Source organism: Phalangium opilio, unplaced genomic scaffold (assembly GCF_054372755.1).
Source record: "Phalangium opilio isolate 3A_F unplaced genomic scaffold, DU_Popi_V2 ptg000054l_1, whole genome shotgun sequence".
Taxonomy (NCBI): domain Eukaryota; kingdom Metazoa; phylum Arthropoda; class Arachnida; order Opiliones; family Phalangiidae; genus Phalangium; species Phalangium opilio.
In genome coordinates, this window is record NW_028324173.1 from 1,213,817 (window position 1) to 1,241,147 (window position 27,331).

The 27,331-nt window shown below is 40.3% G+C and overlaps 69 non-coding genes across 69 annotated transcripts; all 69 read right to left on the reverse strand.

Moving 5' to 3' along the window:
* Positions 1–371: 371 nt before the first annotated feature.
* Positions 372–444, reverse strand: TRNAR-ACG (transfer RNA arginine (anticodon ACG)). Its single transcript has one exon. It is a non-coding gene; the product is annotated as a tRNA-Arg (tRNA).
* A 91-nt stretch (positions 445–535) lies between these two features.
* TRNAR-ACG (transfer RNA arginine (anticodon ACG)) lies at positions 536–608 on the reverse strand. The gene has a single exon. It is a non-coding gene; the product is annotated as a tRNA-Arg (tRNA).
* A 254-nt stretch (positions 609–862) lies between these two features.
* On the reverse strand, positions 863–935 carry TRNAR-ACG (transfer RNA arginine (anticodon ACG)). The gene has a single exon. It is a non-coding gene; the product is annotated as a tRNA-Arg (tRNA).
* A 255-nt stretch (positions 936–1,190) lies between these two features.
* Positions 1,191–1,263, reverse strand: TRNAR-ACG (transfer RNA arginine (anticodon ACG)). Its single transcript has one exon. It is a non-coding gene; the product is annotated as a tRNA-Arg (tRNA).
* Positions 1,264–1,845: 582 nt separating this feature from the next.
* TRNAR-ACG (transfer RNA arginine (anticodon ACG)) lies at positions 1,846–1,918 on the reverse strand. Its single transcript has one exon. It is a non-coding gene; the product is annotated as a tRNA-Arg (tRNA).
* A 91-nt stretch (positions 1,919–2,009) lies between these two features.
* TRNAR-ACG (transfer RNA arginine (anticodon ACG)) lies at positions 2,010–2,082 on the reverse strand. The gene has a single exon. It is a non-coding gene; the product is annotated as a tRNA-Arg (tRNA).
* Positions 2,083–2,336: 254 nt separating this feature from the next.
* Positions 2,337–2,408, reverse strand: TRNAR-ACG (transfer RNA arginine (anticodon ACG)). Its single transcript has one exon. It is a non-coding gene; the product is annotated as a tRNA-Arg (tRNA).
* A 741-nt stretch (positions 2,409–3,149) lies between these two features.
* Positions 3,150–3,222, reverse strand: TRNAR-ACG (transfer RNA arginine (anticodon ACG)). The gene has a single exon. It is a non-coding gene; the product is annotated as a tRNA-Arg (tRNA).
* A 255-nt stretch (positions 3,223–3,477) lies between these two features.
* On the reverse strand, positions 3,478–3,550 carry TRNAR-ACG (transfer RNA arginine (anticodon ACG)). The gene has a single exon. It is a non-coding gene; the product is annotated as a tRNA-Arg (tRNA).
* A 254-nt stretch (positions 3,551–3,804) lies between these two features.
* On the reverse strand, positions 3,805–3,877 carry TRNAR-ACG (transfer RNA arginine (anticodon ACG)). The gene has a single exon. It is a non-coding gene; the product is annotated as a tRNA-Arg (tRNA).
* A 255-nt stretch (positions 3,878–4,132) lies between these two features.
* Positions 4,133–4,205, reverse strand: TRNAR-ACG (transfer RNA arginine (anticodon ACG)). Its single transcript has one exon. It is a non-coding gene; the product is annotated as a tRNA-Arg (tRNA).
* Positions 4,206–4,624: 419 nt separating this feature from the next.
* On the reverse strand, positions 4,625–4,697 carry TRNAR-ACG (transfer RNA arginine (anticodon ACG)). The gene has a single exon. It is a non-coding gene; the product is annotated as a tRNA-Arg (tRNA).
* Positions 4,698–4,788: 91 nt separating this feature from the next.
* TRNAR-ACG (transfer RNA arginine (anticodon ACG)) lies at positions 4,789–4,861 on the reverse strand. Its single transcript has one exon. It is a non-coding gene; the product is annotated as a tRNA-Arg (tRNA).
* A 91-nt stretch (positions 4,862–4,952) lies between these two features.
* TRNAR-ACG (transfer RNA arginine (anticodon ACG)) lies at positions 4,953–5,025 on the reverse strand. Its single transcript has one exon. It is a non-coding gene; the product is annotated as a tRNA-Arg (tRNA).
* Positions 5,026–5,444: 419 nt separating this feature from the next.
* TRNAR-ACG (transfer RNA arginine (anticodon ACG)) lies at positions 5,445–5,517 on the reverse strand. Its single transcript has one exon. It is a non-coding gene; the product is annotated as a tRNA-Arg (tRNA).
* A 583-nt stretch (positions 5,518–6,100) lies between these two features.
* TRNAR-ACG (transfer RNA arginine (anticodon ACG)) lies at positions 6,101–6,172 on the reverse strand. Its single transcript has one exon. It is a non-coding gene; the product is annotated as a tRNA-Arg (tRNA).
* Positions 6,173–6,263: 91 nt separating this feature from the next.
* TRNAR-ACG (transfer RNA arginine (anticodon ACG)) lies at positions 6,264–6,336 on the reverse strand. Its single transcript has one exon. It is a non-coding gene; the product is annotated as a tRNA-Arg (tRNA).
* Positions 6,337–6,755: 419 nt separating this feature from the next.
* TRNAR-ACG (transfer RNA arginine (anticodon ACG)) lies at positions 6,756–6,828 on the reverse strand. The gene has a single exon. It is a non-coding gene; the product is annotated as a tRNA-Arg (tRNA).
* A 91-nt stretch (positions 6,829–6,919) lies between these two features.
* On the reverse strand, positions 6,920–6,992 carry TRNAR-ACG (transfer RNA arginine (anticodon ACG)). Its single transcript has one exon. It is a non-coding gene; the product is annotated as a tRNA-Arg (tRNA).
* Positions 6,993–7,083: 91 nt separating this feature from the next.
* On the reverse strand, positions 7,084–7,156 carry TRNAR-ACG (transfer RNA arginine (anticodon ACG)). Its single transcript has one exon. It is a non-coding gene; the product is annotated as a tRNA-Arg (tRNA).
* Positions 7,157–7,247: 91 nt separating this feature from the next.
* TRNAR-ACG (transfer RNA arginine (anticodon ACG)) lies at positions 7,248–7,320 on the reverse strand. The gene has a single exon. It is a non-coding gene; the product is annotated as a tRNA-Arg (tRNA).
* Positions 7,321–7,739: 419 nt separating this feature from the next.
* On the reverse strand, positions 7,740–7,812 carry TRNAR-UCG (transfer RNA arginine (anticodon UCG)). The gene has a single exon. It is a non-coding gene; the product is annotated as a tRNA-Arg (tRNA).
* Positions 7,813–8,061: 249 nt separating this feature from the next.
* Positions 8,062–8,134, reverse strand: TRNAR-ACG (transfer RNA arginine (anticodon ACG)). Its single transcript has one exon. It is a non-coding gene; the product is annotated as a tRNA-Arg (tRNA).
* A 255-nt stretch (positions 8,135–8,389) lies between these two features.
* On the reverse strand, positions 8,390–8,462 carry TRNAR-ACG (transfer RNA arginine (anticodon ACG)). The gene has a single exon. It is a non-coding gene; the product is annotated as a tRNA-Arg (tRNA).
* Positions 8,463–8,716: 254 nt separating this feature from the next.
* TRNAR-ACG (transfer RNA arginine (anticodon ACG)) lies at positions 8,717–8,789 on the reverse strand. The gene has a single exon. It is a non-coding gene; the product is annotated as a tRNA-Arg (tRNA).
* A 255-nt stretch (positions 8,790–9,044) lies between these two features.
* On the reverse strand, positions 9,045–9,117 carry TRNAR-ACG (transfer RNA arginine (anticodon ACG)). Its single transcript has one exon. It is a non-coding gene; the product is annotated as a tRNA-Arg (tRNA).
* A 255-nt stretch (positions 9,118–9,372) lies between these two features.
* TRNAR-ACG (transfer RNA arginine (anticodon ACG)) lies at positions 9,373–9,445 on the reverse strand. Its single transcript has one exon. It is a non-coding gene; the product is annotated as a tRNA-Arg (tRNA).
* Positions 9,446–9,700: 255 nt separating this feature from the next.
* On the reverse strand, positions 9,701–9,773 carry TRNAR-ACG (transfer RNA arginine (anticodon ACG)). Its single transcript has one exon. It is a non-coding gene; the product is annotated as a tRNA-Arg (tRNA).
* A 419-nt stretch (positions 9,774–10,192) lies between these two features.
* TRNAR-ACG (transfer RNA arginine (anticodon ACG)) lies at positions 10,193–10,265 on the reverse strand. The gene has a single exon. It is a non-coding gene; the product is annotated as a tRNA-Arg (tRNA).
* Positions 10,266–10,520: 255 nt separating this feature from the next.
* On the reverse strand, positions 10,521–10,593 carry TRNAR-ACG (transfer RNA arginine (anticodon ACG)). Its single transcript has one exon. It is a non-coding gene; the product is annotated as a tRNA-Arg (tRNA).
* Positions 10,594–11,176: 583 nt separating this feature from the next.
* On the reverse strand, positions 11,177–11,249 carry TRNAR-ACG (transfer RNA arginine (anticodon ACG)). Its single transcript has one exon. It is a non-coding gene; the product is annotated as a tRNA-Arg (tRNA).
* A 91-nt stretch (positions 11,250–11,340) lies between these two features.
* TRNAR-ACG (transfer RNA arginine (anticodon ACG)) lies at positions 11,341–11,413 on the reverse strand. The gene has a single exon. It is a non-coding gene; the product is annotated as a tRNA-Arg (tRNA).
* A 91-nt stretch (positions 11,414–11,504) lies between these two features.
* On the reverse strand, positions 11,505–11,577 carry TRNAR-ACG (transfer RNA arginine (anticodon ACG)). Its single transcript has one exon. It is a non-coding gene; the product is annotated as a tRNA-Arg (tRNA).
* A 582-nt stretch (positions 11,578–12,159) lies between these two features.
* Positions 12,160–12,232, reverse strand: TRNAR-ACG (transfer RNA arginine (anticodon ACG)). Its single transcript has one exon. It is a non-coding gene; the product is annotated as a tRNA-Arg (tRNA).
* A 582-nt stretch (positions 12,233–12,814) lies between these two features.
* On the reverse strand, positions 12,815–12,887 carry TRNAR-UCG (transfer RNA arginine (anticodon UCG)). Its single transcript has one exon. It is a non-coding gene; the product is annotated as a tRNA-Arg (tRNA).
* Positions 12,888–13,136: 249 nt separating this feature from the next.
* Positions 13,137–13,209, reverse strand: TRNAR-ACG (transfer RNA arginine (anticodon ACG)). Its single transcript has one exon. It is a non-coding gene; the product is annotated as a tRNA-Arg (tRNA).
* A 91-nt stretch (positions 13,210–13,300) lies between these two features.
* Positions 13,301–13,373, reverse strand: TRNAR-ACG (transfer RNA arginine (anticodon ACG)). Its single transcript has one exon. It is a non-coding gene; the product is annotated as a tRNA-Arg (tRNA).
* Positions 13,374–13,464: 91 nt separating this feature from the next.
* On the reverse strand, positions 13,465–13,537 carry TRNAR-ACG (transfer RNA arginine (anticodon ACG)). Its single transcript has one exon. It is a non-coding gene; the product is annotated as a tRNA-Arg (tRNA).
* Positions 13,538–13,628: 91 nt separating this feature from the next.
* TRNAR-ACG (transfer RNA arginine (anticodon ACG)) lies at positions 13,629–13,701 on the reverse strand. Its single transcript has one exon. It is a non-coding gene; the product is annotated as a tRNA-Arg (tRNA).
* A 419-nt stretch (positions 13,702–14,120) lies between these two features.
* Positions 14,121–14,193, reverse strand: TRNAR-UCG (transfer RNA arginine (anticodon UCG)). The gene has a single exon. It is a non-coding gene; the product is annotated as a tRNA-Arg (tRNA).
* Positions 14,194–14,442: 249 nt separating this feature from the next.
* TRNAR-ACG (transfer RNA arginine (anticodon ACG)) lies at positions 14,443–14,515 on the reverse strand. Its single transcript has one exon. It is a non-coding gene; the product is annotated as a tRNA-Arg (tRNA).
* A 2,628-nt stretch (positions 14,516–17,143) lies between these two features.
* Positions 17,144–17,216, reverse strand: TRNAR-UCG (transfer RNA arginine (anticodon UCG)). The gene has a single exon. It is a non-coding gene; the product is annotated as a tRNA-Arg (tRNA).
* A 735-nt stretch (positions 17,217–17,951) lies between these two features.
* TRNAR-ACG (transfer RNA arginine (anticodon ACG)) lies at positions 17,952–18,024 on the reverse strand. Its single transcript has one exon. It is a non-coding gene; the product is annotated as a tRNA-Arg (tRNA).
* A 255-nt stretch (positions 18,025–18,279) lies between these two features.
* TRNAR-ACG (transfer RNA arginine (anticodon ACG)) lies at positions 18,280–18,351 on the reverse strand. The gene has a single exon. It is a non-coding gene; the product is annotated as a tRNA-Arg (tRNA).
* A 255-nt stretch (positions 18,352–18,606) lies between these two features.
* On the reverse strand, positions 18,607–18,679 carry TRNAR-UCG (transfer RNA arginine (anticodon UCG)). Its single transcript has one exon. It is a non-coding gene; the product is annotated as a tRNA-Arg (tRNA).
* A 249-nt stretch (positions 18,680–18,928) lies between these two features.
* Positions 18,929–19,001, reverse strand: TRNAR-ACG (transfer RNA arginine (anticodon ACG)). The gene has a single exon. It is a non-coding gene; the product is annotated as a tRNA-Arg (tRNA).
* A 419-nt stretch (positions 19,002–19,420) lies between these two features.
* On the reverse strand, positions 19,421–19,493 carry TRNAR-ACG (transfer RNA arginine (anticodon ACG)). The gene has a single exon. It is a non-coding gene; the product is annotated as a tRNA-Arg (tRNA).
* Positions 19,494–19,748: 255 nt separating this feature from the next.
* TRNAR-ACG (transfer RNA arginine (anticodon ACG)) lies at positions 19,749–19,821 on the reverse strand. Its single transcript has one exon. It is a non-coding gene; the product is annotated as a tRNA-Arg (tRNA).
* Positions 19,822–19,912: 91 nt separating this feature from the next.
* TRNAR-UCG (transfer RNA arginine (anticodon UCG)) lies at positions 19,913–19,985 on the reverse strand. Its single transcript has one exon. It is a non-coding gene; the product is annotated as a tRNA-Arg (tRNA).
* A 249-nt stretch (positions 19,986–20,234) lies between these two features.
* On the reverse strand, positions 20,235–20,307 carry TRNAR-ACG (transfer RNA arginine (anticodon ACG)). The gene has a single exon. It is a non-coding gene; the product is annotated as a tRNA-Arg (tRNA).
* Positions 20,308–20,726: 419 nt separating this feature from the next.
* TRNAR-ACG (transfer RNA arginine (anticodon ACG)) lies at positions 20,727–20,799 on the reverse strand. The gene has a single exon. It is a non-coding gene; the product is annotated as a tRNA-Arg (tRNA).
* Positions 20,800–21,054: 255 nt separating this feature from the next.
* TRNAR-ACG (transfer RNA arginine (anticodon ACG)) lies at positions 21,055–21,127 on the reverse strand. Its single transcript has one exon. It is a non-coding gene; the product is annotated as a tRNA-Arg (tRNA).
* A 413-nt stretch (positions 21,128–21,540) lies between these two features.
* On the reverse strand, positions 21,541–21,613 carry TRNAR-ACG (transfer RNA arginine (anticodon ACG)). The gene has a single exon. It is a non-coding gene; the product is annotated as a tRNA-Arg (tRNA).
* A 91-nt stretch (positions 21,614–21,704) lies between these two features.
* Positions 21,705–21,777, reverse strand: TRNAR-UCG (transfer RNA arginine (anticodon UCG)). Its single transcript has one exon. It is a non-coding gene; the product is annotated as a tRNA-Arg (tRNA).
* Positions 21,778–21,868: 91 nt separating this feature from the next.
* On the reverse strand, positions 21,869–21,941 carry TRNAR-ACG (transfer RNA arginine (anticodon ACG)). The gene has a single exon. It is a non-coding gene; the product is annotated as a tRNA-Arg (tRNA).
* Positions 21,942–22,369: 428 nt separating this feature from the next.
* Positions 22,370–22,442, reverse strand: TRNAR-UCG (transfer RNA arginine (anticodon UCG)). The gene has a single exon. It is a non-coding gene; the product is annotated as a tRNA-Arg (tRNA).
* Positions 22,443–22,691: 249 nt separating this feature from the next.
* On the reverse strand, positions 22,692–22,764 carry TRNAR-ACG (transfer RNA arginine (anticodon ACG)). Its single transcript has one exon. It is a non-coding gene; the product is annotated as a tRNA-Arg (tRNA).
* Positions 22,765–23,182: 418 nt separating this feature from the next.
* Positions 23,183–23,255, reverse strand: TRNAR-UCG (transfer RNA arginine (anticodon UCG)). Its single transcript has one exon. It is a non-coding gene; the product is annotated as a tRNA-Arg (tRNA).
* Positions 23,256–23,504: 249 nt separating this feature from the next.
* TRNAR-ACG (transfer RNA arginine (anticodon ACG)) lies at positions 23,505–23,577 on the reverse strand. The gene has a single exon. It is a non-coding gene; the product is annotated as a tRNA-Arg (tRNA).
* A 91-nt stretch (positions 23,578–23,668) lies between these two features.
* Positions 23,669–23,741, reverse strand: TRNAC-ACA (transfer RNA cysteine (anticodon ACA)). Its single transcript has one exon. It is a non-coding gene; the product is annotated as a tRNA-Cys (tRNA).
* Positions 23,742–23,990: 249 nt separating this feature from the next.
* TRNAR-ACG (transfer RNA arginine (anticodon ACG)) lies at positions 23,991–24,063 on the reverse strand. Its single transcript has one exon. It is a non-coding gene; the product is annotated as a tRNA-Arg (tRNA).
* Positions 24,064–24,482: 419 nt separating this feature from the next.
* TRNAR-UCG (transfer RNA arginine (anticodon UCG)) lies at positions 24,483–24,555 on the reverse strand. Its single transcript has one exon. It is a non-coding gene; the product is annotated as a tRNA-Arg (tRNA).
* Positions 24,556–24,804: 249 nt separating this feature from the next.
* Positions 24,805–24,877, reverse strand: TRNAR-ACG (transfer RNA arginine (anticodon ACG)). Its single transcript has one exon. It is a non-coding gene; the product is annotated as a tRNA-Arg (tRNA).
* Positions 24,878–25,296: 419 nt separating this feature from the next.
* On the reverse strand, positions 25,297–25,369 carry TRNAR-ACG (transfer RNA arginine (anticodon ACG)). Its single transcript has one exon. It is a non-coding gene; the product is annotated as a tRNA-Arg (tRNA).
* A 582-nt stretch (positions 25,370–25,951) lies between these two features.
* TRNAR-UCG (transfer RNA arginine (anticodon UCG)) lies at positions 25,952–26,024 on the reverse strand. Its single transcript has one exon. It is a non-coding gene; the product is annotated as a tRNA-Arg (tRNA).
* Positions 26,025–26,279: 255 nt separating this feature from the next.
* TRNAR-ACG (transfer RNA arginine (anticodon ACG)) lies at positions 26,280–26,352 on the reverse strand. The gene has a single exon. It is a non-coding gene; the product is annotated as a tRNA-Arg (tRNA).
* Positions 26,353–26,771: 419 nt separating this feature from the next.
* Positions 26,772–26,844, reverse strand: TRNAR-UCG (transfer RNA arginine (anticodon UCG)). The gene has a single exon. It is a non-coding gene; the product is annotated as a tRNA-Arg (tRNA).
* A 249-nt stretch (positions 26,845–27,093) lies between these two features.
* Positions 27,094–27,166, reverse strand: TRNAR-ACG (transfer RNA arginine (anticodon ACG)). The gene has a single exon. It is a non-coding gene; the product is annotated as a tRNA-Arg (tRNA).
* A 91-nt stretch (positions 27,167–27,257) lies between these two features.
* On the reverse strand, positions 27,258–27,330 carry TRNAR-UCG (transfer RNA arginine (anticodon UCG)). Its single transcript has one exon. It is a non-coding gene; the product is annotated as a tRNA-Arg (tRNA).
* Position 27,331: the final 1 nt, after the last annotated feature.

Consider the following 27,331-nt stretch of genomic DNA (forward strand, 5'->3'; position numbering starts at 1 on the left):
TAAATTTCGCTTCCGTTATATTCTAATAATCATCTTTAAATGCTAATACCGAGCTTGCCAGGACTCGAACCTGGAATCTTCTGCTTCGAAGGCAGACGCGTTATCCATTACGCAGCAAGCCCTTGCTTCGGTCTATCAAAAACTTTTCCAAACATTGTATTTATGCATTTTTATGACGCATAAAAGATCTTTAATTAAAATAAACACCGAGCTTGCCATGACTCGAACCTAGAATCTTTTGCTCTGTGGGCAGACGCGTTATCCATTGCGCCACAAGCCCGTTGGAGTTTTATCTAAATGCTATTGAAGCATTGCAATATTTTAAATTTCCCTTCCGTTATATTCTAATACTCATCTTTAAATGTTAGTACCGAGCTTGCCAGGACTCGAACCTGGAATCTTCTGCTCCGTAGGCAGACGCGTTATCCATTGCGCCACAAGCCCGTTGGAGGTTAATTTAAATGCTATTGAATCATTGCAATATTATAAATTTCCCTTCCGTTACATTCCAATAATCAACTTTAAATGTTAATACCGAGCTTGCCAGGGCCCGAACCTGGAATCTTCTGCTCCGTAGGCAGACGCGTTATCCATTGCGCCACAAGCCCGTTGGAGGTTAATCTAAATGCTATTGATGCATTGCAATATTATAAATTTCCCTTCCGTTAATTTCCAATAATCATCTTTAAATGTTACTACCGAGCTTGCCAGGGCCCGAAACTGGAATCTTCTGCTCCGTAGGCAGACGCGTTATCCTTGCGCCACAAGCCCGTTGGAGTTTTATCTAAATGCTATTGAAGCATTGCAATATTTTAAATTTCCCTTCCGTCATATTCTAATAATCATCTTTAAATGATAATACCGAGCTTGCCAGGACTCGAACCTGGAATCTTCTGCTCCGTAGGCAGACGCGTTATCCATTGCGCCACAAGCCCGTTGGAGGTTAATCTAAATGCTATTGAATCATTGCAATATTATAAATTTCCCTTCCGTTACATTCCAATAATCATCTTTAAATGATAATACCGAGCCTGCCAGGACTCGAACCTTAAATCTTCTGCTCTGTAGGCAGACGCGTTATCCATTGCGCCACAAGCCCGTTGGAGGTTAATCTAAATGCTATTGAAGCATTGCAATATTATAAATTTCCCTTCCGTTACATTCCAATAATCATCTTTAAATGTTACTACCGAGCTTGCCAGAACTCGAACCTGGAATCTTCTGCTCCGTAGGCAGACGCGTTATCCATTGCGCCACAAGCCCGTTGGAGGTTAATTTAAATGCTATTGAATCATTGCAATATTATAAATTTCCCTTCCGTTACATTCCAATAATCAACTTTAAATGTTAATACCGAGCTTGCCAGGACTCGAACCTTAAATCTTCTGCTCCGTAGGCAGACGCGTTATCCATTGCGCCACAAGCCCGTTGGAGGTTAATTTAAATGCTATTGAATCATTGCAATATTATAAATTTCCCTTCCGTTACATTCCAATAATCAACTTTAAATGTTAATACCGAGCTTGCCAGGACTCGAACCTTAAATCTTCTGCTCCGTAGGCAGACGCGTTATCCATTGCGCCACAAGCCCGTTGGAGGTTAATCTAAATGCTATTGAATCATTGCAATATTATAAATTTCCCTTCCGTTACATTCCAATAATCATCTTTAAATGATAATACCGAGCCTGCCAGGACTCGAACCTTAAATCTTCTGCTCTGTAGGCAGACGCGTTATCGATTGCGCCAGAAGCCCGTTGGAAGCTTATCTAAATGCTATTGAAGCATTGCAATATTTTAAATTTCCCTTCCGTTACATTCCAATAATCATCTTTAAATGTTACTACGAGCTTGCCAGGACTCGAACCTGGAATCTTCTGCTCCGTAGGCAGACGCGTTATCCATTGCGCCACAAACCCGTTGGAGGTTAATCTAAATGCTATTGAATCATTGCAATATTATAAATTTCCCTTCCGTTACATTCCAATAATCATCTTTACATGTTACTACCGAGCTTGCCAGGGCCCGAACCTGGAATCTTCTGCTCCGTAGGCAGACGCGTTATCCATTGCGCCACAAGCCCGTTGGAGGTTAATCTAAATGCTATTGATGCATTGCAATATTATAAATTCCCCTTCCGTTAAATTCCAATAATCATCTTTAAATGTTACTACCGAGCTTGCCAGGGCCCGAACCTGGAATCTTCTGCTCCGTAGGCAGACGCGTTATCCTTGCGCCACAAGCCCGTTGGAGGTTAATCTAAATGCTATTGATGCATTGCAATATTATAAATTTCCCTTCCGTTAAATTCCAATAATCATCTTTAAATGTTAAAACCGAGCTTGCCAGGACTCGAACCTGGAATCTTCTGCTCCGTAGGCAGACGCGTTATCCTTGCGCCACAAGCCCGTTGGAGGTTAATCTAAATGCTATTGAAGCATTGCAATATTATAAATTTCCCTTCCGTTACATTCCAATAATCATCTTTAAATGTTACTACCGAGCTTGCCAGGGCCCGAACCTGGAATCTTCTGCTCTGTAGGCAGACGCGTTATCGATTGCACCAGAAGCCCGTTGGAAGCTTATCTAAATGCTATTGAAGCATTGCAATATTTTAAATTTCCCTTCCGTTATATTCTAATAATCATCTTTAAATGTTAAAACCGAGCTTGCCAGGGCCCGAAACTGGAATCTTCTGCTCCGTAGGCAGACGCGTTATCCATTGCGCCACAAGCCCGTTGGAGGTTAATCTAAATGCTATTGAAGCATTGCAATATTATAAATTTCGCTTCCGTTATATTCTAATAATCATCTTTAAATGCTAATACCGAGCTTGCCAGGACTCGAACCTGGAATCTTCTGCTTCGAAGGCAGACGCGTTATCCATTACGCAGCAAGCCCTTGCTTCGGTCTATCAAAAACTTTTCCAAACATTGTATTTATGCATTTTTATGACGCATAAAAGATCTTTAATTAAAATAAACACCGAGCTTGCCATGACTCGAACCTAGAATCTTTTGCTCTGTGGGCAGACGCGTTATCCATTGCGCCACAAGCCCGTTGGAGTTTTATCTAAATGCTATTGAAGCATTGCAATATTATAAATTTCCCTTCCGTTATATTCTAATACTCATCTTTAAATGTTAGTACCGAGCTTGCCAGGACTCGAACCTGGAATCTTCTGCTCCGTAGGCAGACGCGTTATCCATTGCGCCACAAGCCCGTTGGAGGTTAATTTAAATGCTATTGAATCATTGCAATATTATAAATTTCCCTTCCGTTACATTCCAATAATCAACTTTAAATGTTAATACCGAGCTTGCCAGGACTCGAACCTTAAATCTTCTGCTCCGTAGGCAGACGCGTTATCCATTGCGCCACAAACCCGTTGGAGGTTAATCTAAATGCTATTGAATCATTGCAATATTATAAATTTCCCTTCCGTTACATTCCAATAATCATCTTTAAATGTTACTACCGAGCTTGCCAGGGCCCGAACCTGGAATCTTCTGCTCCGTAGGCAGACGCGTTATCCATTGCGCCACAAGCCCGTTGGAGGTTAATCTAAATGCTATTGATGCATTGCAATATTATAAATTTCCCTTCCGTTAAATTCCAATAATCATCTTTAAATGTTACTACCGAGCTTGCCAGGGCCCGAACCTGGAATCTTCTGCTCCGTAGGCAGACGCGTTATCCTTGCGCCACAAGCCCGTTGGAGTTTTATCTAAATGCTATTGAAGCATTGCAATATTTTAAATTTCCCTTCCGTCATATTCTAATAATCATCTTTAAATGATAATACCGAGCTTGCCAGGACTCGAACCTGGAATCTTCTGCTCCGTAGGCAGACGCGTTATCCATTGCGCCACAAGCCCGTTGGAGGTTAATCTAAATGCTATTGAATCATTGCAATATTATAAATTTCCCTTCCGTTACATTCCAATAATCATCTTTAAATGATAATACCGAGCCTGCCAGGACTCGAACCTTAAATCTTCTGCTCTGTAGGCAGACGCGTTATCCATTGCGCCACAAGCCCGTTGGAGGTTAATCTAAATGCTATTGAAGCATTGCAATATTATAAATTTCCCTTCCGTTACATTCCAATAATCATCTTTAAATGTTACTACCGAGCTTGCCAGAACTCGAACCTGGAATCTTCTGCTCCGTAGGCAGACGCGTTATCCATTGCGCCACAAGCCCGTTGGAGGTTAATTTAAATGCTATTGAATCATTGCAATATTATAAATTTCCCTTCCGTTACATTCCAATAATCAACTTTAAATGTTAATACCGAGCTTGCCAGGACTCGAACCTTAAATCTTCTGCTCCGTAGGCAGACGCGTTATCCATTGCGCCACAAGCCCGTTGGAGGTTAATCTAAATGCTATTGAATCATTGCAATATTATAAATTTCCCTTCCGTTACATTCCAATAATCATCTTTAAATGATAATACCGAGCCTGCCAGGACTCGAACCTTAAATCTTCTGCTCTGTAGGCAGACGCGTTATCGATTGCGCCAGAAGCCCGTTGGAAGCTTATCTAAATGCTATTGAAGCATTGCAATATTTTAAATTTCCCTTCCGTTACATTCCAATAATCATCTTTAAATGTTTCTACCGAGCTTGCCAGGACTCGAACCTGGAATCTTCTGCTCCGTAGGCAGACGCGTTATCCATTGCGCCACAAACCCGTTGGAGGTTAATCTAAATGCTATTGAATCATTGCAATATTATAAATTTCCCTTCCGTTACATTCCAATAATCATCTTTACATGTTACTACCGAGCTTGCCAGGGCCCGAACCTGGAATCTTCTGCTCCGTAGGCAGACGCGTTATCCATTGCGCCACAAGCCCGTTGGAGGTTAATCTAAATGCTATTGATGCATTGCAATATTATAAATTTCCCTTCCGTTAAATTCCAATAATCATCTTTAAATGTTACTACCGAGCTTGCCAGGGCCCGAACCTGGAATCTTCTGCTCCGTAGGCAGACGCGTTATCCATTGCGCCACAAGCCCGTTGGAGGTTAATCTAAATGCTATTGAATCATTGCAATATTATAAATTTCCCTTCCGTTACATTCCAATAATCATCTTTAAATGATAATACCGAGCCTGCCAGGACTCGAACCTTAAATCTTCTGCTCTGTAGGCAGACGCGTTATCGATTGCGCCAGAAGCCCGTTGGAAGCTTATCTAAATGCTATTGAAGCATTGCAATATTTTAAATTTCCCTTCCGTTACATTCCAATAATCAACTTTAAATGTTAATACCGAGCTTGCCAGGACTCGAACCTTAAATCTTCTGCTCCGTAGGCAGACGCGTTATCCATTGCGCCACAAGCCCGTTGGAGGTTAATCTAAATGCTATTGAAGCATTGCAATATTATAAATTTCCCTTCCGTTACATTCCAATAATCATCTTTAAATGTTACTACCGAGCTTGCCAGAACTCGAACCTGGAATCTTCTGCTCCGTAGGCAGACGCGTTATCCATTGCGCCACAAGCCCGTTGGAGGTTAATTTAAATGCTATTGAATCATTGCAATATTATAAATTTCCCTTCCGTTACATTCCAATAATCAACTTTAAATGTTAATACCGAGCTTGCCAGGACTCGAACCTTAAATCTTCTGCTCCGTAGGCAGACGCGTTATCCATTGCGCCACAAGCCCGTTGGAGGTTAATTTAAATGCTATTGAATCATTGCAATATTATAAATTTCCCTTCCGTTACATTCCAATAATCAACTTTAAATGTTAATACCGAGCTTGCCAGGACTCGAACCTTAAATCTTCTGCTCCGTAGGCAGACGCGTTATCCATTGCGCCACAAGCCCGTTGGAGGTTAATCTAAATGCTATTGAATCATTGCAATATTATAAATTTCCCTTCCGTTACATTCCAATAATCATCTTTAAATGATAATACCGAGCCTGCCAGGACTCGAACCTTAAATCTTCTGCTCTGTAGGCAGACGCGTTATCGATTGCGCCAGAAGCCCGTTGGAAGCTTATCTAAATGCTATTGAAGCATTGCAATATTTTAAATTTCCCTTCCGTTACATTCCAATAATCATCTTTAAATGTTACTACCGAGCTTGCCAGGACTCGAACCTGGAATCTTCTGCTCCGTAGGCAGACGCGTTATCCTTGCGCCACAAGCCCGTTGGAGTTTTATCTAAATGCTATTGAAGCATTGCAATATTTTAAATTTCCCTTCCGTCATATTCTAATAATCATCTTTAAATGATAATACCGAGCTTGCCAGGACTCGAACCTGGAATCTTCTGCTCCGTAGGCAGACGCGTTATCCATTGCGCCACAAGCCCGTTGGAGGTTAATTTAAATGCTATTGAATCATTGCAATATTATAAATTTCCCTTCCGTTACATTCCAATAATCAACTTTAAATGTTAATACCGAGCTTGCCAGGACTCGAACCTTAAATCTTCTGCTCCGTAGGCAGACGCGTTATCCATTGCGCCACAAACCCGTTGGAGGTTAATCTAAATGCTATTGAATCATTGCAATATTATAAATTTCCCTTCCGTTACATTCCAATAATCATCTTTAAATGATAATACCGAGCCTGCCATGACTCGAACCTAGAATCTTTTGCTCTGTGGGCAGACGCGTTATCCATTGCGCCACAAGCCCGTTGGAGTTTTATCTAAATGCTATTGAATCATTGCAATATTTTAAATTTCCCTTCCGTTATTTTCTAATACTCATCTTTAAATGTTAATACCGAGCTTGCCAGGACTCGAACCTGGAATCTTCTGCTCCGTAGGCAGACGCGTTATCCATTGCGCCACAAGCCCGTTGGAGGTTAATTTAAATGCTATTGAATCATTGCAATATTATAAATTTCCCTTCCGTTACATTCCAATAATCAACTTTAAATGTTAATACCGAGCTTGCCAGGACTCGAACCTGGAATCTTCTGCTCCGTAGGCAGACGCGTTATCCATTGCGCCACAAGCCCGTTGGAGGTTAATTTAAATGCTATTGAATCATTGCAATATTATAAATTTCCCTTCCGTTACATTCCAATAATCAACTTTAAATGTTAATACCGAGCTTGCCAGGACTCGAACCTGGAATCTTCTGCTCCGTAGGCAGACGCGTTATCCATTGCGCCACAAGCCCGTTGGAGGTTAATTTAAATGCTATTGAATCATTGCAATATTTTAAATTTCCCTTCCGTTACATTCCAATAATCATCTTTAAATGTTACTACCGAGCTTGCCAGAACTCGAACCTGGAATCTTCTGCTCCGTAGGCAGACGCGTTATCCATTGCGCCACAAACCCGTTGGAGGTTAATCTAAATGCTATTGAACCATTGCAATATTATAAATTTCCCTTCCGTTACATTCCAATAATCATCTTTAAATGATAATACCGAGCCTGCCAGGACTAGAACCTTAAATCTTATGCTCTGGAGGCAGACGCGTTATCGATTGCGCCACAAGCCCGTTGGAAGCTTATCTAAATGCTATTGAAGCATTGCAATATTTTAAATTTCCCTTCCGTTATATTCTAATAATCATCTTTAAATGTTAAAACCGAGCTTGCCAGGACTCGAACCTGGAATCTTTTGCTCCGTAGGCAGACGGGTTATCCATTGCGCCACAAGCCCGTTGGAGGTTAATCTAAATGCTATTGAAGCATTGCAATATTATAAATTTCGCTTCCGTTATATTCTAATAATCATCTTTAAATGCTAATACCGAGCTTGCCAGGACTCGAACCTGGAATCTTCTGCTTCGAAGGCAGACGCGTTATCCATTACGCCACAAGCCCTTGCTTCGGTCTATCAAAAAGCTTTCCAAACATTGTATTTATGCATTTTTATGACGCATAAAAGATCTTTAATTAAAATAAACACCGAGCTTGCCATGACTCGAACCTAGAATCTTTTGCTCTGTGGGCAGACGCGTTATCCATTGCGCCACAAGCCCGTTGGAGTTTTATCTAAATGCTATTGAAGCATTGCAATATTTTAAATTTCCCTTCCGTTATATTCTAATACTCATCTTTAAATGTTAGTACCGAGCTTGCCAGGACTCGAACCTGGAATCTTCTGCTCCGTAGGCAGACGCGTTATCCATTGCGCCACAAGCCCGTTGGAGGTTAATTTAAATGCTATTGAATCATTGCAATATTATAAATTTCCCTTCCGTTACATTCCAATAATCAACTTTAAATGTTAATACCGAGCTTGCCAGGACTCGAACCTTAAATCTTCTGCTCCGTAGGCAGACGCGTTATCCATTGCGCCACAAACCCGTTGGAGGTTAATCTAAATGCTATTGAATCATTGCAATATTATAAATTTCCCTTCCGTTACATTCCAATAAACATCTTTAAATGTTACTACCGAGCTTGCCAGGGCCCGAACCTGGAATCTTCTGCTCCGTAGGCAGACGCGTTATCCATTGCGCCACAAGCCCGTTGGAGGTTAATCTAAATGCTATTGATGCATTGCAATATTATAAATTTCCCTTCCGTTAAATTCCAATAATCATCTTTAAATGTTACTACCGAGCTTGCCAGGGCCCGAACCTGGAATCTTCTGCTCCGTAGGCAGACGCGTTATCCTTGCGCCACAAGCCCGTTGGAGTTTTATCTAAATGCTATTGAAGCATTGCAATATTTTAAATTTCCCTTCCGTCATATTCTAATAATCATCTTTAAATGATAATACCGAGCTTGCCAGGACTCGAACCTGGAATCTTCTGCTCCGTAGGCAGACGCGTTATCCATTGCGCCACAAGCCCGTTGGAGGTTAATCTAAATGCTATTGAATCATTGCAATATTATAAATTTCCCTTCCGTTACATTCCAATAATCATCTTTAAATGATAATACCGAGCCTGCCAGGACTCGAACCTTAAATCTTCTGCTCTGTAGGCAGACGCGTTATCGATTGCGCCAGAAGCCCGTTGGAAGCTTATCTAAATGCTATTGAAGCATTGCAATATTTTAAATTTCCCTTCCGTTACATTCCAATAATCATCTTTAAATGTTACTACCGAGCTTGCCAGAACTCGAACCTGGAATCTTCTGCTCCGTAGGCAGACGCGTTATCCATTGCGCCACAAGCCCGTTGGAGGTTAATCCAAATGCTATTGAATCATTGCAATATTATAAATTTCCCTTCCGTTACATTCCAATAATCAACTTTAAATGTTAATACCGAGCTTGCCAGGACTCGAACCTTAAATCTTCTGCTCCGTAGGCAGACGCGTTATCCATTGCGCCACAAGCCCGTTGGAGGTTAATCTAAATGCTATTGAAGCATTGCAATATTATAAATTTCCCTTCCGTTACATTCCAATAATCATCTTTAAATGTTACTACCGAGCTTGCCAGAACTCGAACCTGGAATCTTCTGCTCCGTAGGCAGACGCGTTATCCATTGCGCCACAAGCCCGTTGGAGGTTAATTTAAATGCTATTGAATCATTGCAATATTATAAATTTCCCTTCCGTTACATTCCAATAATCAACTTTAAATGTTAATACCGAGCTTGCCAGGACTCGAACCTTAAATCTTCTGCTCCGTAGGCAGACGCGTTATCCATTGCGCCACAAGCCCGTTGGAGGTTAATTTAAATGCTATTGAATCATTGCAATATTATAAATTTCCCTTCCGTTACATTCCAATAATCATCTTTAAATGTTACTACCGAGCTTGCCAGAACTCGAACCTGGAATCTTCTGCTCCGTAGGCAGACGCGTTATCCATTGCGCCACAAGCCCGTTGGAGGTTAATTTAAATGCTATTGAATCATTGCAATATTATAAATTTCCCTTCCGTTACATTCCAATAATCAACTTTAAATGTTAATACCGAGCTTGCCAGGACTCGAACCTTAAATCTTCTGCTCCGTAGGCAGACGCGTTATCCATTGCGCCACAAGCCCGTTGGAGGTTAATTTAAATGCTATTGAATCATTGCAATATTATAAATTTCCCTTCCGTTACATTCCAATAATCAACTTTAAATGTTAATACCGAGCTTGCCAGGACTCGAACCTTAAATCTTCTGCTCCGTAGGCAGACGCGTTATCCATTGCGCCACAAGCCCGTTGGAGGTTAATCTAAATGCTATTGAATCATTGCAATATTATAAATTTCCCTTCCGTTAAATTCCAATAATCATCTTTAAATGTTACTACCGAGCTTGCCAGAACTCGAACCTGGAATCTTCTGCTCCGTAGGCAGACGCGTTATCCATTGCGCCACAAGCCCGTTGGAGGTTAATCCAAATGCTATTGAATCATTGCAATATTATAAATTTCCCTTCCGTTACATTCCAATAATCAACTTTAAATGTTAATACCGAGCTTGCCAGGACTCGAACCTTAAATCTTCTGCTCCGTAGGCAGACGCGTTATCCATTGCGCCACAAGCCCGTTGGAGGTTAATCTAAATGCTATTGAAGCATTGCAATATTATAAATTTCCCTTCCGTTACATTCCAATAATCATCTTTAAATGTTACTACCGAGCTTGCCAGAACTCGAACCTGGAATCTTCTGCTCCGTAGGCAGACGCGTTATCCATTGCGCCACAAGCCCGTTGGAGGTTAATTTAAATGCTATTGAATCATTGCAATATTATAAATTTCCCTTCCGTTACATTCCAATAATCAACTTTAAATGTTAATACCGAGCTTGCCAGGACTCGAACCTTAAATCTTCTGCTCCGTAGGCAGACGCGTTATCCATTGCGCCACAAGCCCGTTGGAGGTTAATTTAAATGCTATTGAATCATTGCAATATTATAAATTTCCCTTCCGTTACATTCCAATAATCAACTTTAAATGTTAATACCGAGCTTGCCAGGACTCGAACCTTAAATCTTCTGCGCCGTAGGCAGACGCGTTATCCATTGCGCCACAAGCCCGTTGGAGGTTAATCTAAATGCTATTGAATCATTGCAATATTATAAATTTCCCTTCCGTTTCATTCCAATAATCATCTTTAAATGATAATACCGAGCCTGCCAGGACTCGAACCTTAAATCTTCTGCTCTGTAGGCAGACGCGTTATCGATTGCGCCAGAAGCCCGTTGGAAGCTTATCTAAATGCTATTGAAGCATTGCAATATTTTAAATTTCCCTTCCGTTACATTCCAATAATCATCTTTAAATGTTACTACCGAGCTTGCCAGGACTCGAACCTGGAATCTTCTGCTCCGTAGGCAGACGCGTTATCCATTGCGCCACAAACCCGTTGGAGGTTAATCTAAATGCTATTGAATCATTGCAATATTATAAATTTCCCTTCCGTTACATTCCAATAATCATCTTTACATGTTACTACCGAGCTTGCCAGGGCCCGAACCTGGAATCTTCTGCTCCGTAGGCAGACGCGTTATCCATTGCGCCACAAGCCCGTTGGAGGTTAATCTAAATGCTATTGATGCATTGCAATATTATAAATTTCCCTTCCGTTAAATTCCAATAATCATCTTTAAATGTTACTACCGAGCTTGCCAGGGCCCGAACCTGGAATCTTCTGCTCCGTAGGCAGACGCGTTATCCATTGCGCCACAAGCCCGTTGGAGGTTAATCTAAATGCTATTGAATCATTGCAATATTATAAATTTCCCTTCCGTTACATTCCAATAATCATCTTTAAATGATAATACCGAGCCTGCCAGGACTCGAACCTTAAATCTTCTGCTCTGTAGGCAGACGCGTTATCGTTTGCGCCAGAAGCCCGTTGGAAGCTTATCTAAATGCTATTGAAGCATTGCAATATTTTAAATTTCCCTTCCGTTACATTCCAATAATCAACTTTAAATGTTAATACCGAGCTTGCCAGGACTCGAACCTTAAATCTTCTGCTCCGTAGGCAGACGCGTTATCCATTGCGCCACAAGCCCGTTGGAGGTTAATCTAAATGCTATTGAAGCATTGCAATATTATAAATTTCCCTTCCGTTACATTCCAATAATCATCTTTAAATGTTACTACCGAGCTTGCCAGAACTCGAACCTGGAATCTTCTGCTCCGTAGGCAGACGCGTTATCCTTGCGCCACAAGCCCGTTGGAGTTTTATCTAAATGCTATTGAAGCATTGCAATATTTTAAATTTCCCTTCCGTCATATTCTAATAATCATCTTTAAATGATAATACCGAGCTTGCCAGGACTCGAACCTGGAATCTTCTGCTCCGTAGGCAGACGCGTTATCCATTGCGCCACAAGCCCGTTGGAGGTTAATTTAAATGCTATTGAATCATTGCAATATTATAAATTTCCCTTCCGTTACATTCCAATAATCAACTTTAAATGTTAATACCGAGCTTGCCAGGACTCGAACCTTAAATCTTCTGCTCCGTAGGCAGACGCGTTATCCATTGCGCCACAAACCCGAGGAGGTTAATCTAAATGCTATTGAATCATTGCAATATTATAAATTTCCCTTCCGTTACATTCTAATAATCATCTTTAAATGATAATACTGAGCCTGCCAGGACTAGAACCTTAAATCTTCTGCTCTGTAGGCAGAAGCGTTATCGATTGCGCCACAAGCCCGTTGGAAGCTTATCTAAATGCTATTGAAGCATTGCAATATTTTAAATTTCCCTTCCGTTATATTCTAATAATCATCTTTAAATGTTAAAACCGAGCTTGCCAGGACTCGAACCTGGAATCTTTTGCTCCGTAGGCAGACGGGTTATCCATTGCGCCACAAGCCCGTTGGAGGTTAATCTAAATGCTATTGAAGCATTGCAATATTATAAATTTCGCTTCCGTTATATTCTAATAATCATCTTTAAATGCTAATACCGAGCTTGCCAGGACTCGAACCTGGAATCTTCTGCTTCGAAGGCAGACGCGTTGTCCATTACGCCACAAGCCCTTGCTTCGGTCTATCAAAAAGCTTTCCAAACATTGTATTTATGCATTTTTATGACGCATAAAAGATCTTTAATTAAAATAAACACCGAGCTTGCCATGACTCGAACCTAGAATCTTTTGCTCTGTGGGCAGACGCGTTATCCATTGCGCCACAAGCCCGTTGGAGTTTTATCTAAATGCTATTGAATCATTGCAATATTTTAAATTTCCCTTCCGTTATTTTCTAATACTCATCTTTAAATGTTAATACCGAGCTTGCCAGGACTCGAACCTGGAATCTTCTGCTCCGTAGGCAGACGCGTTATCCATTGCGCCACAAGCCCGTTGGAGGTTAATTTAAATGCTATTGAATCATTGCAATATTATAAATTTCCCTTCCGTTACATTCCAATAATCAACTTTAAATGTTAATACCGAGCTTGCCAGGACTCGAACCTGGAATCTTCTGCTCCGTAGGCAGACGCGTTATCCATTGCGCCACAAGCCCGTTGGAGGTTAATTTAAATGCTATTGAATCATTGCAATATTATAAATTTCCCTTCCGTTACATTCCAATAATCAACTTTAAATGTTAATACCGAGCTTGCCAGGACTCGAACCTGGAATCTTCTGCTCCGTAGGCAGACGCGTTATCCATTGCGCCACAAGCCCGTTGGAGGTTAATTTAAATGCTATTGAATCATTGCAATATTTTAAATTTCCCTTCCGTTACATTCCAATAATCATCTTTAAATGTTACTACCGAGCTTGCCAGAACTCGAACCTGGAATCTTCTGCTCCGTAGGCAGACGCGTTATCCATTGCGCCACAAACCCGTTGGAGGTTAATCTAAATGCTATTGAACCATTGCAATATTATAAATTTCCCTTCCGTTACATTCCAATAATCATCTTTAAATGATAATACCGAGCCTGCCAGGACTAGAACCTTAAATCTTCTGCTCTGTAGGCAGACGCGTTATCGATTGCGCCACAAGCCCGTTGGAAGCTTATCTAAATGCTATTGAAGCATTGCAATATTTTAAATTTCCCTTCCGTTATATTCTAATAATCATCTTTAAATGTTAAAACCGAGCTTGCCAGGACTCGAACCTGGAATCTTTTGCTCCGTAGGCAGACGGGTTATCCATTGCGCCACAAGCCCGTTGGAGGTTAATCTAAATGCTATTGAAGCATTGCAATATTATAAATTTCGCTTCCGTTATATTCTAATAATCATCTTTAAATGCTAATACCGAGCTTGCCAGGACTCGAACCTGGAATCTTCTGCTTCGAAGGCAGACGCGTTATCCATTACGCCACAAGCCCTTGCTTCGGTCTATCAAAAAGCTTTCCAAACATTGTATTTATGCATTTTTATGACGCATAAAAGATCTTTAATTAAAATAAACACCGAGCTTGCCATGACTCGAACCTAGAATCTTTTGCTCTGTGGGCAGACGCGTTATCCATTGCGCCACAAGCCCGTTGGAGTTTTATCTAAATGCTATTGAAGCATTGCAATATTTTAAATTTCCCTTCCGTCATATTCTAATAATCATCTTTAAATGATAATACCGAGCTTGCCAGGACTCGAACCTGGAATCTTCTGCTCCGTAGGCAGACGCGTTATCCATTGCGCCACAAGCCCGTTGGAGGTTAATTTAAATGCTATTGAATCATTGCAATATTATAAATTTCCCTTCCGTTACATTCCAATAATCAACTTTAAATGTTAATACCGAGCTTGCCAGGACTCGAACCTTAAGGTGCCTTCAGAGAAAAAATAGCAAAATGACTGTTTTTGCCATCTCGCAAAAACCCGTTTTTCAGTTGAAGGTGATTATACACCGACATGAAATTTTTAGCATTAAAATAACAAATATCCGCCTATAATTTGATATATTTTTGGTTTTCATAGTTTAAATTTTCTTGGTTTTATTTAAGTTTTAAAATTGCCATTTTAAAGTTGAGGGGGTCTCAGTTAGAGGAGTTCATACTCTTCCCAAATGAAACGTTTCCATCGCAACAGGCATATAATTTACGAGCACAGGATAGGCTATCCATTGATCTATGTAAAATCTAAATCGGCCTTACCATTAAAATAACAATTTGTCTTAATCGATTTACTCAAAATATCTGATTCAGCATTTTTAAGATTAAAGCTAGAGCTTTTATCACACAATAAAAAAAAATACATCATTGGATGGATCGTGATTTACCGATAATTTTAAGCTCTCTTTTGTAATTTTGACATAAAAAATCATTGATCTGAACTCCTTCATAGATTTCTCGTAATACATTTCAGTGCTAAAACTTTAGGCAACTAGTTCGTATATTTTCCGTAGATGGCAGGATATAAGTAGTGACTTTTTTCAAGGGGGGTAACAAGAGGGGTCCGTAGTCTACAGACTGAAAGACGTTTACCAATTAAGGGATGTCGGCATCATGTCGCACGCACCGGCGCCTTAACCCACAGTACCCACCCCTCACAGTAAACCACCCAAACTTTCGGGTCAGGTGGAAGAGAAAAAGACATACAAAGCACTTACCGGGAGGGGGGGGGAAAGAGAAAGAGGCGAATTTTGAAAGACCCTATGCACAATTATTGAAGAATAGGCGATATCTTCTATCTTCTATTTTCCGTCCCACTTTAGCAAGTAGAACAAGAAAAGGCTTATACAATATCACCAGTCATTTCTGAAAAGTGTAAAAACGGAGCTCCTTTCCTAAAATTTTCCTACTTTACCTAAAAACAAATGGCTAGAAAAAACGGAATTGTAATGAACAGTCGGAGCAAACGGGCTCAAAAAATTAAATCATTCCATCGAGATAAACGGGAAAAGTTATTAATACAAACATCAGAGGTGGGTGATTGTACTGAACTTATAAACTTACAAGTCCCAACCAACCATGTGAAAGAAATGTTTACACTGTAAAAAATTGTGGTGTATAAATAGTGCCATAATGGTGTTAGAACAATGTGCACTATTTGTACACCTTGACAATGTGCTGAAATAGTACGAAAATAGTTCGGTATTTTAAAAACACCATTAGCTTAAACGAATGGTGTAGAAATGGGTTTATAAAACATAATTCTTTAAAAGGTGTGCAAATGATACCTTAATTAAATAAAATAACCCCATCGAATACTCCATTAAATGGTGCTCAAATGGCATAGAATTAGTGCGATATTTTTTAAACACCATTCATTAAAAGGCGCACAAATGATACCTAAACGATATAAAATAACACCTTCGCACGGCCCATATAAAAGTGTTCAAATGTGAAAATAGAGTAAGGATTTCCCACGTGACGTCTATCCGATTTTCTGAAGGCCATTCAAATCAACATGTGAACACAAAATAAGATTTTATGGATCGCGGCGGGGGGGAGGTGTTAGCTCTAGAATAGAGGCTCATTGTAAAAAAGTCTAGTTATTGAAATACCCTAAAATAGGTTGGCGCTCCATACTAATAGTAATATATAAAGCACTTTACCCCGGGTGCGCGAACTTAGACGCGGGAAGGAGTAATGCCGACCATCTCTGCTTTCTCCCCTATCCCACTTTAGAAAGTCGAGCAAGAAAACAAACAGATACTATCGCTACAGGCGATTACAAAAAGTACGTTTCACCAGGTTGGGGGCGCGGATGTGAAGAAAGCCCGCGACTAAATTTTTGGTATAGGGAACTTTCTCTTTTGTTCGATTTCAGGGGTGGGGTCGGGCTTACTGATAATTCAAAGGGTTTCCACGATTTTCCTTTCTATACGTTCCAACAACTTCGGGTGTCAGAACCCAGGAGCGTCGATGTTATAAACATGGGTTTTTCCTTCGCTGTAAAGAGCTCTGGTGGTCTCAACTTTAGTGGGACAAATTATAAAATCATCAAAAGTTTTGCAAAAACGGACCACTATTGCTATTTTTGAGCCCCTAGCGGAAAAATTTGTAAACTTTTTTCTCTGAAGGCACCTTAAATTTTCTGCTCCGTAGGCAGACGCGTTATCCATTGCGCCACAAACCCGTTGGAGGTTAATCTAAATGCTATTGAATCATTGCAATATTATAAATTTCCCTTCCGTAATATTCTAATAATCATCTTTAAATGTTACTACCGAGCTTGCCAGGGCCCGAAACTGGAATCTTCTGCTCCGTAGGCAGACGCGTTATCCATTGCGCCACAAGCCCGTTGGAGGTTAATCTAAATGCTATTGAAGCATTGCAATATTATAAATTTCGCTTCCGTAATATTCTAATAATCATCTTTAAATGTTAATACCGAGCTTGCCAGGACTCGAACCTGGAATCTTCTGCTTCGAAGGCAGACGCGTTATCCATTACGCCACAAGCCCTTGCTTCGGTCTATCAAAAACTTTTCCAAACATTGTATTTATGCATTTTTATGACGCATAAAAGATCTTTAATTAAAATAAACACCGAGCTTGCCATGACTCGAACCTAGAATCTTTTGCTCTGTGGGCAGACGCGTTATCCATTGCGCCACAAGCCCGTTGGAGTTTTATCTAAATGCTATTGACGCATTGCAATATTTTAAATTTCCCTTCCGTTATATTCTAATACTCATCTTTAAATGTTAGTACCGAGCTTGCCAGAACTCGAACCTGGAATCTTCTGCTCCGTAGGCAGACGCGTTATCCATTGCGCCACAAGTCCGTTGGAGGTTAATCTAAATGCTATTGAAGCATTGCAATATTATAAATTTCCCTTCCGTTACATTCCAATAATCATCTTTAAATGTTACTACCGAGCTTGCCAGGGCCCGAACCTGGAATCTTCTGCTTCGAAAGCAGACGCGTTATCCATTACGCCACAAGTCCTTGCTTCGGTCTATCAAAAACTTTTCCAAACATTGTATTTATGCATTTTTATGACGCATAAAAGATCTTTAATTAAAATAAACACCGAGCTTGCCATGACTCGAACCTAGAATCTTTTGCTCTGTGGGCAGACGCGTTATCCCTTGCGCCACAAGCCCGTTGGAGTTTTATCTAAATGCTATTGAAGCATTGCAATATTTTAAATTTCCCTTCCGTCATATTCTAATAATCATCTTTAAATGATAATACCGAGCTTGCCAGGACTCGAACCTGGAATCTTCTGCTCCGTAGGCAGACGCGTTATCCATTGCGCCACAAGCCCGTTGGAGGTTAATCTAAATGCTATTGAATCATTGCAATATTATAAATTTCCCTTCCGTTACATTCCAATAATCATCTTTAAATGATAATACCGAGCCTGCCATGACTCGAACCTAGAATCTTTTGCTCTGTGGGCAGACGCGTTATCCCTTGCGCAACAAGCCCGTTGGAGTTTTATCTAAATGCTATTGAAGCATTGCAATATTTTAAATTTCCCTTCCGTTATATTCTAATAATCATCTTTAAATGTTAAAACCGAGCTTGCCAGGACTCGAACCTGGAATCTTCTGCTCCGTAGGCAGACGCGTTATCCTTGCGCCACAAGCCCGTTGGAGGTTAATCTAAATGCTATTGAAGCATTGCAATATTATAAATTTCCCTTCCGTTACATTCCAATAATCATCTTTAAATGTTACTACCGAGCTTGCCAGGGCCCGAAACTGGAATCTTCTGCTCCGTAGGCAGACGCGTTATCCATTGCGCCACAAGCCCGTTGGAGGTTAATCTAAATGCTATTGAAGCATTGCAATATTATAAATTTCGCTTCCGTAATATTCTAATAATCATCTTTAAATGTTAATACCGAGCTTGCCAGGACTCGAACCTGGAATCTTCTGCTTCGAAGGCAGACGCGTTATCCATTACGCCACAAGCCCTTGCTTCGGTCTATCAAAAACTTTTCCAAACATTGTATTTATGCATTTTTATGACGCATAAAAGATCTTTAATTAAAATAAACACCGAGCTTGCCATGACTCGAACCTAGAATCTTTTGCTCTGTGGGCAGACGCGTTATCCATTGCGCCACAAGCCCGTTGGAGTTTTATCTAAATGCTATTGACGCATTGCAATATTTTAAATTTCCCTTCCGTTATATTCTAATACTCTTCTTTAAATGTTAGTACCGAGCTTGCCAGAACTCGAACCTGGAATCTTCTGCTCCGTAGGCAGACGCGTTATCCATTGCGCCACAAGCCCGTTGGAGGTTAATTTAAATGCTATTGAATCATTGCAATATTATAAATTTCCCTTCCGTTACATTCCAATAATCAACTTTAAATGTTAATACCGAGCTTGCCAGGACTCGAACCTTAAATCTTCTGCTCCGTAGGCAGACGCGTTATCCATTGCGCCACAAACCCGTTGGAGGTTAATCTAAATGCTATTGAATCATTGCAATATTTTAAATTTCCCTTCCGTTATATTCTAATACTCATCTTTAAATGTTAGTACCGAGCTTGCCAGAACTCGAACCTAGAATCTTTTGCTCTGTAGGCAGACGCGTTATCCATTGCGCCACAAGCCCGTTGGAGGTTAATCTAAATGCTATTGAAGCATTGCAATATTTTAAATTTCCCTTCCGTTATATTCTAATAATCATCTTTAAATGTTAATACCGAGCTTGCCAGGACTCGAACCTGGAATCTTCTGCTCCGTAGGCAGACGCGTTATCCATTGCGCCACAAGCCCGTTGGAGGTTAATCTAAATGCTATTGAATCATTGCAATATTATAAATTTCAATTCCGTTACATTCCAATAATCATCTTTAAATGATAATACCGAGCCTGCCAGGACTAGAACCTTAAATCTTCTGCTCTGTAGGCAGACGCGTTATCGATTGCGCCACAAGCCCGTTGGAAGCTTATCTAAATGCTATTGAAGCATTGCAATATTTTAAATTTCCCTTCCGTTATATTCTAATAATCATCTTTAAATGTTAAAACCGAGCTTGCCAGGACTCGAACCTGGAATCTTCTGCTCCGTAGGCAGACGCGTTATCCATTGCGGCACAAGCCCGTTGGAGGTTAATCTAAATGCTATTGAATCATTGCAATATTATAAATTTCCCTTCCGTTACATTCCAATAATCATCTTTAAATGTTACAACCGAGCTTGCCAGGGCCCGAACCTGGAATCTTCTGCTTCGAAAGCAGACGCGTTATCCATTACGCCACAAGCCCTTGCCTCGGTCTATCAAAAACTTTTCCAAACATTGTATTTATGCATTTTTATGACGCATAAAAGAGCTTTAATTAAAATAAACACCGAGCTTGCCATGACTCGAACCTAGAATCTTTTGCTCTGTAGGCAGACGCGTTATCCATTGCGCCACAAGCCCGTTGGAGGTTAATTTAAATGCTATTGAATCATTGCAATATTATAAATTTCCCTTCCGTTATATTCTAATAATCATCTTTAAATGTTAATACCGAGCTTGCCAGGACTCGAACCTGGAATCTTCTGCTCCGTAGGCAGACGCGTTAACCATTGCGCCACAAGCCCGTAGGAAGTTAATTTAAATGCTATTGAATCATTGCAATATTATAAATTTTCCTTCCGTTACATTCCAATAATAAACTTTAAATGTTAATACCGAGCCTGCCAGGACTCGAACCTTAAATCTTCTGCTCCGTAGGCAGACGCGTTATCCATTGCGCCACAAACCCGTTGGAGGTTAATCTAAATGCTATTGAATCATTGCAATATTATAAATTTCCCTTCCGTTACATTCCAATAATCATCTTTAAATGTTAGTACCGACCTTGCCACGACTCGAACCTGGAATCTTCTGCTCCGTAGGCAGACGCGTTATCCATTGCGCCACAAGCCCGTTGGAGTTTTATCTAAATGCTATTGAAGCATTGCAATATTTTAAACTTCCCTTCCGTTATATTCTAATACTCATCTTTAAATGTTAATACCGAGCTTGCCAGGACTCGAACCTGGAATCTTCTGCTCCGTAGGCAGACGCGTTATCCATTGCGCCACAAGCCCGTTGCAGGTTAATTTAAATGCTATTGAATCATTGCAATATTATAAATTTCCCTTCCGTTACATTCCAATAATCAACTTTAAATGTTAATACCGAGCTTGCCAGGACTCGAACCTTAAATCTTCTGCTCCGTAGGCAGACGCGTTATCCATTGCGCCACAAACCCGTTGGAGGTTAATGTAAATGCTATTGAATCATTGCAATATTATAAATTTCCCTTCCGTTACATTCCAATAATCATCCTTAAATGTTAGTACCGAGCTTGCCAGGACTCGAACCTGGAATCTTCTGCTCCGTAGGCAGACGCGTTATCCATTGCGGCACAAGCCCGTTGGAGGTTAATCTAAATGCTATTGAATCATTGCAAAATTATAAATTTCCCTTCCGTTACATTCCAATAATCATCTTTAAATGTTACTACCGAGCTTGCCAGGGCCCGAACCTGGAATCTTCTGCTTCGAAAGCAGACGCGTTATCCATTACGCCACAAGTCCTTGCTTCGGTCTATCAAAAACTTTTCCAAACATTGTATTAATGCATTTTTATGACGCATAAAAGATCTTTAATTAAAATAAACACCGAGCTTGCCATGACTCGAACCTAGAATATTTTGCTCTGTGGGCAGACGCGTTATCCATTGCGCCACAAGCCCGTTGGAGTTTTATCTAAATGCTATTGAATCATTGCAATATTTTAAATTTCCCTTCCGTCATATTCTAATAATCATCTTTAAATGTTAATACCGAGCTTGCCAGGACTCGAACCTGGAATCTTCTGCTCCGTAGGCAGACGCGTTATCCATTGCGCCACAAGCCCGTTGGAGGTTAATCTAAATGCTATTGAATCATTGTAATATTATAAATTTCCCTTCCGTTACATTCCAATAATCATCTTTAAATGTTAATACCGAGCTTGCCAGGGCTCGAACCTGGAATCTTCTGCTTCGAAGGCAGACGCGTTATCCATTGCGCCACAAGCCCGTTGGAGGTTTATCTAAATGCTATTGAAGCATTGCAATATTTTAAATTTCCCTTCCGTTATATTCTAATAATCATCTTTAAATGTTAATACCGAGCTTGCCACGACTCGAACCTGGAATCTTCTGCTCCGTAGGCAGACGCGTTATCCATTGCGCCACAAGCCCGTTTTAGGTAAATCTAAATGCTATTGAATCATTGCAATCATTGCAATATTATAAATTTCCCTTCTGTTACATTCCAATAATCATCTTTAAATGATAATACCGAGCCTGCCAGGACTCGAACCTTAAATCTTCTGCTCTGTAGGCAGACGCGTTATCGATTGCGCCACAAGCCCGTTGGAGGTTTATCTAAATGCTATTAAAGCATTGCAATATTTTAAATTTCCCTTCCGTTATATTCTAATACTCATCTTTAAATGTTAATACCGAGCATGCCAGGACTCGAACCTTAAATCTTCTGCTCCGTAGGCAGACGCGTTATCCATTGCGCCACAAGCCCGTTGGAGGTTAATCTAAATGCTATTTAAGCATTGCAATATTATAAATTTCGCTTCCGTTACATTCTAATAATCATCTTTAAATGTTAATACCGAGCTTGCCAGGACTCGAACCTGGAATCTTCTGCTTCGAAGGCAGACGCGCTATCCATTACGCCACAAGCCCTTGCTTCGTTCTATCAAAAACTTTTCTAAACATTGTATTTATGCATTTTTATGACGCATAAAAGATCTTTAATTAAAAAAAACACCGAGCTTGCCATGACTCGAACCTAGAATCTTTTGCTCTGTGGGCAGACGCGTTATCCATTGCGCCACAAGCCCGTTGGAGTTTTATCTAAATGCTATTGAAGCATTGCAATATTTTAAATTTCCCTTCCGTCATATTCTAATAATCATCTTTAAATGTTAATACCGAGCTTGCCAGGACTCGAACCTGGAATCTTCTGCTCCGTAGGCAGACGCGTTATCCATTGCGCCACAAGCCCGTTGGAGGTTAATCTAAATGCTATTGAATCATTGCAATATTATAAATTTCCCTTCTGTTACATTCCAATAATCATCTTTAAATGATAATACCGAGCCTGCCAGGACTCGAACCTTAAATCTTCTGCTCTGTAGGCAGACGCGTTATCGATTGCGCCACAAGCCCGTTGGAGGGTTATCTAAATGCTATTAAACATTGCAATATTTTAAATTTCCCTTCCGTTATATTCTAATACTCATCTTTAAATGTTAATACCGAGCATGCCAGGACTCGAACCTTAAATCTTCTGCTCCGTAGGCAGACGCGTTATCCATTGCGCCACAAGCCCGTTGGAGGTTAATCTAAATGCTATTTAAGCATTGCAATATTATAAATTTCGCTTCCGTTACATTCTAATAATCATCTTTAAATGTTAATACCGAGCTTGCCAGGACTCGAACCTGGAATCTTCTGCTTCGAAGGCAGACGCGCTATCCATTACGCCACAAGCCCTTGCTTCGTTCTATCAAAAACTTTTCTAAACATTGTATTTATGCATTTTTATGACGCATAAAAGATCTTTAATTAAAAAAAACACCGAGCTTGCCATGACTCGAACCTAGAATCTTTTGCTCTGTGGGCAGACGCGTTATCCATTGCGCCACAAGCCCGTTGGAGTTTTATCTAAATGCTATTGAAGCATTGCAATATTTTAAATTTCCCTTCCGTCATATTCTAATAATCATCTTTAAATGTTAATACCGAGCTTGCCAGGACTCGAACCTGGAATCTTCTGCTCCGTAGGCAGACGCGTTATCCATTGCGCCACAAGCCCGTTGGAGGTTAATCTAAATGCTATTGAATCATTGCAATATTATAAATTTCCCTTCTGTTACATTCCAATAATCATCTTTAAATGATAATACCGAGCTTGCCAGGACTCGAACCTGGAATCTTCTGCTCTGTAGGCAGACGCGCTATCCATTACGCCACAAGCCCTTGCTTCGTTCTATCAAAAACTTTTCTAAACATTGTATTTATGCATTTTTATGACGCATAAAAGATCTTTAATTAAAAAAAACACCGAGCTTGCCATGACTCGAACCTAGAATCTTTTGCTCTGTGGGCAGACGCGTTATCCATTGCGCCACAAGCCCGTTGGAGTTTTATCTAAATGCTATTGAAGCATTGCAATATTTTAAATTTCCCTTCCGTCATATTCTAATAATCATCTTTAAATGTTAATACCGAGCTTGCCAGGACTCGAACCTGGAATCTTCTGCTCCGTAGGCAGACGCGTTATCCATTGCGCCACAAGCCCGTTGGAGGTTAATCTAAATGCTATTGAATCATTGCAATATTATAAATTTCCCTTCTGTTACATTCCAATAATCATCTTTAAATGATAATACCGAGCCTGCCAGGACTCGAACCTTAAATCTTCTGCTCTGTAGGCAGACGCGTTATCGATTGCGCCACAAGCCCGTTGGAGGTTTATCTAAATGCTATTAAAGCATTGCAATATTTTAAATTTCCCTTCCGTTATATTCTAATACTCATCTTTAAATGTTAATACCGAGCATGCCAGGACTCGAACCTTAAATCTTCTGCTCCGTAGGCAGACGCGTTATCCATTGCGCCACAAGCCCGTTGGAGGTTAATCTAAATGCTATTTAAGCATTGCAATATTATAAATTTCGCTTCCGTTACATTCTAATAATCATCTTTAAATGTTAATACCGAGCTTGCCAGGACTCGAACCTGGAATCTTCTGCTTCGAAGGCAGACGCGCTATCCATTACGCCACAAGCCCTTGCTTCGTTCTATCAAAAACTTTTCTAAACATTGTATTTATGCATTTTTATGACGCATAAAAGATCTTTAATTAAAAAAAACACCGAGCTTGCCATGACTCGAACCTAGAATCTTCTGCTCTGTGGGCAGACGCGTTATCCATTGCGCCACAAGCCCGTTGGAGTTTTATCTAAATGCTATTGAAGCATTGCAATATTTTAAATTTCCCTTCCGTCATATTCTAATAATCATCTTTAAATGTTAATACCGAGCTTGCCAGGACTCGAACCTGGAATCTTCTGCTCCGTAGGCAGACGCGTTATCCATTGCGCCACAAGCCCGTTGGAGGTTAATCTAAATGCTATTGAATCATTGCAATATTATAAATTTCCCTTCTGTTACATTCCAATAATCATCTTTAAATGATAATACCGAGCCTGCCAGGACTCGAACCTTAAATCTTCTGCTCTGTAGGCAGACGCGTTATCGATTGCGCCACAAGCCCGTTGGAGGTTTATCTAAATGCTATTAAAGCATTGCAATATTTTAAATTTCCCTTCCGTTATATTCTAATACTCATCTTTAAATGTTAATACCGAGCATGCCAGGACTCGAACCTTAAATCTTCTGCTCCGTAGGCAGACGCGTTATCCATTGCGCCACAAGCCCGTTGGAGGTTAATCTAAATGCTATTTAAGCATTGCAATATTATAAATTTCGCTTCCGTTACATTCTAATAATCATCTTTAAATGTTAATACCGAGCTTGCCAGGACTCGAACCTGGAATCTTCTGCTCCGTAGGCAGACGCGTTAACCATTGCGCCACAAGCCCGTTGGAGGTTTATCTAAATGCTATTAAACATTGCAATATTTTAAATTTCCCTTCCGTTACATTCCAATAATAAACTTTAAATGTTAATACCGAGCCTGCCAGCACTCGAACCTTAAATCTTCTGCTCCGTAGGCAGACGCGTTATCCATTGCGCCACAAACCCGTTGGAGGTTAATCTAAATGCTATTGAATCATTGCAATATTATAAATTTCCCTTCCGTTACATTCCAATAATCATCTTTAAATGTTAGTACCGACCTTGCCACGACTCGAACCTGGAATCTTCTGCTCCGTAGGCAGACGCGTTATCCATTGCGCCACAAGCCCGTTGGAGGTTTATCTAAATGCTATTGAAGCATTGCAATATTTTAAATTTCCCTTCCGTTATATTCTAATAATCTTCTTTAAATGTTAAAACCGAGCTTGCCAGGACTCGAACCTGGAATCTTTTGCTCCGTAGGCAGACGGGTTATCCATTGCGCCACAAGCCCGTTGGAGGTTAATCTAAATGCTATTGAAGCATTGCAATATTATAAATTTCGCTTCCGTTATATTCTAATAATCATCTTTAAATGCTAATACCGAGCTTGCCAGGACTCGAACCTGGAATCTTCTGCTTCGAAGGCAGACGCGTTATCCATTGCGCCACAAGCCCGTTGCAGGTTAATTTAAATGCTATTGAATCATTGCAATATTATAAATTTCCCTTCCGTTACATTCCAATAATCAACTTTAAATGTTAATACCGAGCTTGCCAGGACTCGAACCTTAAATCTTCTGCTCCGTAGGCAGACGCGTTATCCATTGCGCCACAAACCCGTTGGAGGTTAATGTAAATGCTATTGAATCATTGCAATATTATAAATTTCCCTTCCGTTACATTCCAATAATCATCCTTAAATGTTAGTACCGAGCTTGCCAGGACTCGAACCTGGAATCTTCTGCTCCGTAGGCAGACGCGTTATCCATTGCGCCACAAGCCCGTTGGAGGTTAATCTAAATGCTATTGAATCATTGCAATATTATAAATTTCCCTTCTGTTACATTCCAATAATCATCTTTAAATGATAATACCGAGCCTGCCAGGACTCGAACCTTAAATCTTCTGCTCTGTAGGCAGACGCGTTATCGATTGCGCCACAAGCCCGTTGGAGGTTTATCTAAATGCTATTAAAGCATTGCAATATTTTAAATTTCCCTTCCGTTATATTCTAATACTCATCTTTAAATGTTAATACCGAGCATGCCAGGACTCGAACCTTAAATCTTCTGCTCCGTAGGCAGACGCGTTATCCATTGCGCCACAAGCCCGTTGGAGGTTAATCTAAATGCTATTTAAGCATTGCAATATTATAAATTTCGCTTCCGTTACATTCTAATAATCATCTTTAAATGTTAATACCGAGCTTGCCAGGACTCGAACCTGGAATCTTCTGCTTCGAAGGCAGACGCGCTATCCATTACGCCACAAGCCCTTGCTTCGTTCTATCAAAAACTTTTCTAAACATTGTATTTATGCATTTTTATGACGCATAAAAGATCTTTAATTAAAAAAAACACCGAGCTTGCCATGACTCGAACCTAGAATCTTTTGCTCTGTGGGCAGACGCGTTATCCATTGCGCCACAAGCCCGTTGGAGTTTTATCTAAATGCTATTGAAGCATTGCAATATTTTAAATTTCCCTTCCGTCATATTCTAATAATCATCTTTAAATATTAATACCGAGCTTGCCAGGACTCGAACCTGGAATCTTCTGCTCCGTAGGCAGACGCGTTATCCATTGCGCCACAAGCCCGTTGGAGGTTAATCTAAATGCTATTGAATCATTGTAATATTATAAATTTCCCTTCCGTTACATTCCAATAATCATCTTTAAATGTTAATACCGAGCTTGCCAGGGCTCAAACCTGGAATCTTCTGCTTCGAAGGCAGACGCGTTATCCATTGCGCCACAAGCCCG